Below are 8,373 nucleotides of genomic sequence, written 5' to 3' on the forward strand. Positions count from 1 at the left end.
GGCTCATAATAAATGTCAAACTAAGAAGCTTCCGTTCCGCGCACCGCCTGTTGCTGCTAATCAAAGATCGTAGATCCACGTTCTTTGAGCCAATATGGCAAAAAGTGGTCAAGACTTTTTCATATCCCGTGAATATTGGTCGGGACATGTCCCTACCGTCCCTACCCAAACCTACGCCCATGAATACAACGCTGCCTGTAAATGTCTATCATCAGACAGGTCAGCGGTGATGTAATGTCCCAAATATTTGACCTCATCAGTAACTTCACTGGGTGCTGCCAGTGAAGTCATGGAAAGATAATTTAGTGTCTTCTTTGCTCCTGACAATTATGATGTTGCTCTTTTTTTTAATTATATTTAATATAATGCAAAAACCCATACTGAGAGCAAAACCTTAAAAGTTGCTGCAGACCAGCACTGTATGGACAAAAGATCACAAGATCGTCAGCATACATAAGGTGGTTGATGGTTCTGTTGCCAACCCGACAGCCAGTCCTACATTGATTCAACAGCTTAGATAAACCATCCATACATAGGTTAAAAAGGCAAGGAGACAAGATACTGCCTTGTCGTAGACCATTACCCACATAAAAAAAAGACGATACAGAGTTTCCCCATTTTGCAGACATACTCTGGTGAGCATACCAATACACTAATATTCTTAATAAATATTTTGGAACTCCTCTCTCATGTAATTTATAAAACAAATTTTCATGATTAACATGATCAAATGCTTTTGATGCATCGATAAAACACATAAAATTTGTGGTATTATGTCTCTTGTATAAATCTAAGGTTTCCTTGAAGGCAAAAATGCACATATCGGTGCTAAGTTTTGGTTTAAAACCAAACTGGTCATCAGATGTGGCTATAAACCTCTCGATTCTATTTAACAGAGACCTTTCCAAGACTTTTGATAAAGTACTGGCTAAAGCTATAGGCTGATAGTTGTCTTTGCTATTTATTTACCAGCCTTATCTTTTACAATAGGCACTAAAATCACAGACAACATAGAATTTGGTAAAATGCCATGAATTAAAAACCTGGTGAAACAAATTTTCCTACTTGCATATTTTAAATGCTCAGTAGATATCTTATCTGTACCACATCCCTTTTTATTTTTCAACTTCATAACAATATCACTAACTTCTTGTGCAGAAATAATAACATCTTCATGTGTGCTAAGTTGTCCATCACAAAGGGATTACTCTTACTACAATTAAACAGTTCATAATAATGTTTCTTCCATAAATGAATAATTTTGTCTGATCCGGTTACATCATCAATGTTTGTTGACAACGATGTTTTTAGATTGTTGACTATTTTAATTTCCTTCCAAAATTCAGTAGGACTATTAAGTTGTAATTTTCTTGCAAGTGACTCAGATTTAAGTGCATTTTCATTCCTCTTCATAAATTGTAAGACATATTTAGAATTAGCATTTGATCGCTTCTTGTAGTCAAATACAGGACCATGTTTAGGTTTGCCTGATTCAGCCCACAGTTTGAAAGCCCTTCTGGCCTCTGCATGAAGTTCTTTAGCATAATCATTCCACCCTGGCTTTGCTTTGTGCTTTTTAGTTGTATTCAAAGACCTACCTGAAATAAGAAGGGATTCTACAACCTTACCATACAGTGAGCACAACTCTTTGCCATGTTGCTAATTTTTACAGTTTATGTCTGAACATACAACTGCACTTTTTGGCAAAACAATATAATTCAACAAGGTTTCAGAGTGGATGCGGAACGAATTAAGATCCTGCTCAGTCAAACTGTCCCAATATATTTTTTCTTCTTGTGTTTCATTATTCATGAGCAAAAGGTCTGGTAAATTACCCATTTTTATAGACAAAGAAAAAGGGATATGATCAGATGTTGCAAATTCATAATTAATCCTGATGGTCTCTAAAATCATGTGCATCTTCAGTGCAGATACAGTGTGCCACGCTTCACTGATGTAAGTGTAGCTGTCAATAGGCAAGAGCATTTTACTAGACAGAATCAATTCATTAGTGGAACAAAACTGCTTTAAGTGATTGGCAAACAAGGATTTACAATCTGTTAGTGATTCATATCACTTACAACAGTAAAACAAGTGGATGGATTGTCCTGGATAAATGACACAATATATACCAGCCTATTAAGATATTAATCTTCATTCTTGGGGCTTTCATAAGGCGTATATATATTCAACATAATTGACTTTTTATTTCCAAAACTGAACTCGAGTCCTATAGCCCAATTAACGTCCAGTCTGATCACTTTAATCAGCTGATCATACCTTTTTATACCACAACACTGCAATGCCGCCGGAAATTCTGCCCCGCACTAACTTGGTTCTATAGTCAGTGGTAGATTCACCTGCACCATAAAAATTTTCATGCAGGTGTAGGCCGCCTTCATCTGACTCACCTGTTGCGTGTACTCTGCATTGTGTATTACGGGCAAAAGAAACCAGCAGACAAGGACCCTGGGTGTTTTGCAACAGTAGGGCAAGTTTATTCTGTTTAAAAAAAAAAGAATAATTTCAGCACAGCAGTTCTCGGGCTCTGGCTTCCCCACACACACCTTAATCACAAAAACAAGAATATCCACGTTGGCACGGTAAAACTTGATAAGTGTCACTAACGTGGGAATTAAATACCCAATAGTGTGCTGTGCTAAACATAAAACAGTTTAACAACAAGTTGTGAGTTTAGTAAAAATACTTTTTGGGACAATTTGAATATTTTAATACACAAACAGAAGACAGCTCTGTACGCTTAACTCTCCCCAGCGCAGCTTGGTGCAAACTGAGGAGGGTAGGCGTTCGGCTATCCTGTGTGTTCACACAGGATATGACGCGGAAACAGGAAACAAGAAAACAAGAAAACAAGAAAACAAAAGCTTCTCCACCAAAATAAAATACAATTCAAAAACCAAGAAAAACAAATATACATAGATAATGAGGATGGATTTGGGGTGAAATATAAAAATTTTTACACACTTGCTACACAGGGAGTTGAGTCTTTCTAGGCCCTGCTTGGGTAAAAAAGTCTCTTGGACGCACAATACATCACACGTTTCCAGAAGTTTATCCACAAGACGACTTGATTTGTCCTCCTCTGTATGTCCTACAGAGGCAACCCACGCACATTTTATGACACTATATTAATGTTCATCTATGTATGACGGTTCTCCATGCTGGGGCATAATTCCTCTCATGAAGCGTCAGGTACACGGTATTGTAACTCAGTCTCGTCCCCTGATCTGAAGGCCACACTCTCCATTTTAGCTCTGGGTTTACGCGCCTCAAAATAACGGCAAACATAGGTGCCCGCTGGCCAAAGTTGTGGGTAGTACATTTCAGACCCTTTGTTACACTCTGCCATGACCTGGAATGAGATAAATGTATTACAATTGGAGTCAATCCTCCGACACATCACACGCTTCCCCAATTTTTCATAGAGATAAGAAGATAGCGTCCCAGCATCAAGCTCAGGAGAGAACCAAGTTGCAAACACACTCACCAGTTTAGTTCTAATCACTGGGATGTTGTCTTTGGTTCCAGTGCGAAATATTCCAACATTTCTCCCCTGTTCAATTTTGGGATGCGTGTCCACTCCTCTGCCATTCTGCACCACTGTGTTTTGAGGCCCCATATGCTTTCGAGCCGCCTTCTTCACAATGTTGCTCCATGCTTGGGACTGGGACAGCGTGTCACTCTCTCCCGATGGCTCCGGTGCCAGGGCCACTGCAGGTGCCTGTGCGGGGGCTGCCACTCTGTCAGTCTGCTCAGTTGAGCTACAGCAGCCAACCAGCCAACCAGCGATCCATGGCTGCTGTACTTGCTCCAAGGCACTTCACACTTGCTTGGGTCTCCATAGCCTCTCTCAGGCTCGATTCGGCTAAGCAGAGCTGACGCATCCATGCTGCCAAATTCGACAGGTGGTAGCTCATCCAGGTAGTGTGAGACAAACATGAGAATATTCTCTCCACATTCATTGAGCACCTTTAGGAAGTGTTTAATGTTATTAGTGTTCTTTTGGGGGGCTTTATGCCTGATGCAGTGCACTGAAGTTGTGCAAAATTCAAACAACAAATGCTTGGACTCTTCAATCCATTCAGATGAGAAATTTCTTGACACAAACAAACAATTTCATGTTGTGACAGAGTCCTCATTTTTATGACAAAGTTTAAAAGTTCATCCTCTATGATCACTGTCCTGTCTGCTGTTTTATAAACAAAAATTTCAGATTTTGTTTGAGTACCTCCAGTACGCACCGCCGGACTTGCAGCCATCTTGCCACGTCAATGTCAAACATCCATTCATCCATATCGTTTTGCACTGTGGCCAAAAAGTTCAATTTTGGTTTCATCTAACCAGAGCACCTTCTTCCACATATTTGGTTTGTCTCCCAGGTGGCTTGTGGCAAATTTTAAATGAGGCTTTTTATGAATATCTTTGGAAATGGCTTTCTTCTTGCCACTCTTCCATAAAGACCAGATTTGTGCAGTGTACGACTAATTGTTGTCCTATGGACAGACTCTCCCACCTTAGCTGTAGATCTCTGCAGTTCATGGGCCTCTGATCTCTGATCAGTCTTCTCCTTGTTCTCCTTGTTCGAGATGAAAGCTTAGAGGGATGGCAGGGTCTTGGTAGTTTTGCAGTGGTCTGCAAAACTACCATTTCAATATGATTGCTTTCACAGTCCTCCTTGAGATGTTTAAAGCTTGAGAAATCTTTTTGTATACAAATCCAACTTTAAACTTCTCCACAACAGTATCTTGGATCCGAGCCTGGATTTTAGCATGGGCTTACCGGAGTTGCAGCCAGGGGCCCTGGCGCTTTGGGGGCCCCAGATGATGCTTTGTATTTTTGTGACTGAATAAGGTCAGAATGCCTTAATTTTATCACTGGCTAAAAGGATTTTGGCGGTGTTGTTGAAAAAAAATGTCTGATTTGTTCTGGTAAACGTCCATCATGAATGCTTGATTATTTATTGGTCCAAGTTGGACGCTTCTACACATTTGGGTGGAGCATCAGGGAGGGATTTCTCACGATGACGGACAACAGAATGAAGCTGAAGTTGGTTTCCATTTCTAGCTTCCAATAGCTAAAGGGCTATTCCACCTAATTTTTCACTAACTTCCGCATCTTTAATCGACTCTAGTTTAAAAATTACTACACCTAGACACTTGAAACTTGTACTGAATTATTCTCCTCTTCAAGCTGAATATTTAAAACCTTGTTTGGGATTTGTGAAACATTTTTCTGATTTGTGAAAACTCAATAAAGTTCGATTATCACCATTTTTTTTTTGCATCTCTTTCATACTAGAACTGCTCTAATTAAAAACCTACTACACCTAGACACTTCAAACCTGGACTAGATTGTTCTCCTCTTCAAGCTGGATATTTAAAACCATGTTTGGGATTTGTGAAACTTTTTTCTGATTTGTGAAAACTCAATAAAGTTCGATTTTCACAATTTTTTTTTTTTACATCTGGATCACAATAGATCTGCTCCAATTAAAAAACTTCTACTCCTAGACCTAGACACTTCAAACCTGGACTATATTATTCTCCTCTTCAAGAAGAATATTTATAACCATGTTTGTGATTTGTAAAACTTAAAAAAGGGCAACTTTTGCCCTTTTTTTCGGTCTCGATCACACACGATCTGCTCTAATTCCAAAACTACAAACACTTACACTCTTCAAACCTGGACTGGATTATTATGCTCTAATAGCAGGATATTTAGAACCATGTTTGTGATTTGTGAAACTTTTATCTTATTTATGAAACTTCAGTAAAGGGTGATTTTACCACTTTTTTGCATCTGGGTTGCACTAGAATTGCTCTAGCTCCAAATCTACAATACCTAGACTCTTCAATCCTGGACTGGATTATTCTGCTCTAACAGCAGAATATTTATAACCATGTTTATTATTTGTGAAACTTTTATCTGATTTGTGAAACTTCAATAAAGGTTGATTTTACCACTTTTGTGCATCTGGATCATACTAGAACTGCTCCAGTTCCTGAAATGCAACTCTTAGACTCTTAAACTTGGACTAGATTATTCTTCTCTAATAGCAAAATATTTAGAACCATGTTTGTGATTTGTGAAACTTTTATCTGATTTGTGAAACTTCAGTAAAGGGCAATTTTACCACTTTTTTGCGCCTGGGTTCCACTAGAATTGCCCCAGCTCCAAATCTACAACACTTAGACTCTTCAAACCTGGACTGGATTATTCTGCTCTGACAGCAGAATATTTATAGCCATGTTTGTTATTTGTGAAACTTTTATCTGATTTGTTAAACTTCAATAAAGGTTGATTTTGCCACTTTTTTGCATGTGGGTTGCACTAGAACTGCTCTAGCTCCAAAACTACAACACCTAGACACTTCCAACCTGGACTAAATTATTCTGCTATAACAGCAGAATATTTATAACCATGTTTGGGATTTGTGCAACCTTTGATTGAGACCTTTTTATCAATCTCAATCACACAAGATCTGCTTTTATTCCAAAACTACAACACCTAGACAATTCAAATCTGGACCAGATTATTTTCAATTAATAGCAGAATATTTAAAACCGTGTTTGGGATTTGTGCAACCTTTTTCTGATTTGTGAAACTTCAATAAAGGTTGATTTCAGACGTTTTTTGGATCTTGGTCACATGAGAGCTGCTCCAGCTCCAAAACTACAACACCTAGACTCTTCACCGCTAGACTAAATTATTCTCAACTGATAGCAGAATATTTAGAACCATGTCTGTGATTTGTGAAACTTTTATCTGATTTGTGAAACTTCAGTAAAGGGCGATTTTACCACTTTTTTGCATCTGGGTTGCACTAGAATTGCTCCAGCTCCAAATCTAAAACACCTACACCAATGGTTTCAAACTCAATTTACCCAGGGGCCGCTAGAGGCAGAGTCTGGGTGAGGCTGGGACGCATAAAGGATTCCACAAAAAGCAATTTAAAAAATATCCTCATTTTTTAAATTGAGGATATTTAAAAAATATTTTTTAAATATGTTTTATTACCAACATAGTAAGAAATAAAAGCATAAATATATTGTAACCAGGTGAAAAATGGGTACATGTCAAATGTATTTTGTAAACCATGTTTTGATTTTATTTCACCGACTGGTTGTAATTCTTGTTTTTGTCAGCATGTGGTGCTGTTGTTACAGAGAGGTCTAAAATTACCGGAAGTAGAAAAAACCTCTTGTTTATGTACTGTGGCACAGTACATAAACAAGAGGTTTTTTTCCGCCGTATTTCCTGCGCCGGAGCGGTCCATGAGGCGTCTATGCTTATATTATGTCTATGGTTTTTCTGCTGCATCGCTGTGTTAATGAGGAGGGCTGCCTTCTATGTCTACTATTGGCCAATAGAGCTTTGGAACCAACGTCACTGCGTCAGACGTTGTGGGGCGTTTAGGTGCAGTCGCTCGGTGTACGGCAAGCGGCAGTTTTGGACAAAATTGTAAGAAAATGCCACAATATAGACAGAGCTCTTCTGTATGGGATATGCGGAGAGCGCGAAAATCATGTACTTGAGGAATGCTTAAGAAATGTGCAAAGAATTTTTTATTCTTTTATTCTTTGCACATTTTATTCTTCAGCTTAGGGGAGCTGAAAGTGCTACTATCGACCCATGTCCAAGCTGGAACTGGGGAATATTTCCCAGTTCGGGCCAGTTCAGGTAATAACCAGATGTGTTTTTTATTCTGTGGTAAAGCTATCTGCCTCTTCGGAAATGATAATAAGGCCAGCCAGCTCTCGAGTTTGACACGCTAGATGGCACCAGGCATTACAGGGCCCTCCTTTAGCTCCTCTGAAAATAAAAGCGTACCTCCGGTTTTGTATGATTCACACTTTAATTTGCTTTCCAGCGTCTATGAAAGTTTAAAGCTTAGTGTTCATGCAACAGGAAATTATGTATATCAAAATAAGTTTATACATTGTGTGAAATGCGTAGTGTCACCCTTAGGAGACAAAGAGATACCTAGAGGATAGATAGACAGACAGACAGAGGAAAACAGATGTATAAAGTAAACATTATGCAGTGGCATTTGAATATGATTCTATTTTAGTTGGTCGAGGGTGTTCGTTATTCTGCAATAGCCAGCCACGCCCTAACCTCACCACTGACTGACTATTGACCAGTTCTCTGTCTAACAGGTCCGGAAAATCCCTGAAACCTGGGTCTTACCCTATCACAGGCTTACTAGAGAATTTCTGTTTAAACTGGCGGCGGAGAAAACTCGTCTAGCTCTAACTACCTTCAGATCCAGAAGTTACGGCCCTATTCAGTTGAGAAACAATCGACAGAGTAGCACTAGCTGCCGCGTAGTTCCAACAACCACTCCTGTTA

This window comes from Poecilia formosa, unplaced genomic scaffold (genome assembly GCF_000485575.1).
Source record: "Poecilia formosa unplaced genomic scaffold, Poecilia_formosa-5.1.2 Scaffold706, whole genome shotgun sequence".
NCBI lineage: Eukaryota > Metazoa > Chordata > Actinopteri > Cyprinodontiformes > Poeciliidae > Poecilia > Poecilia formosa.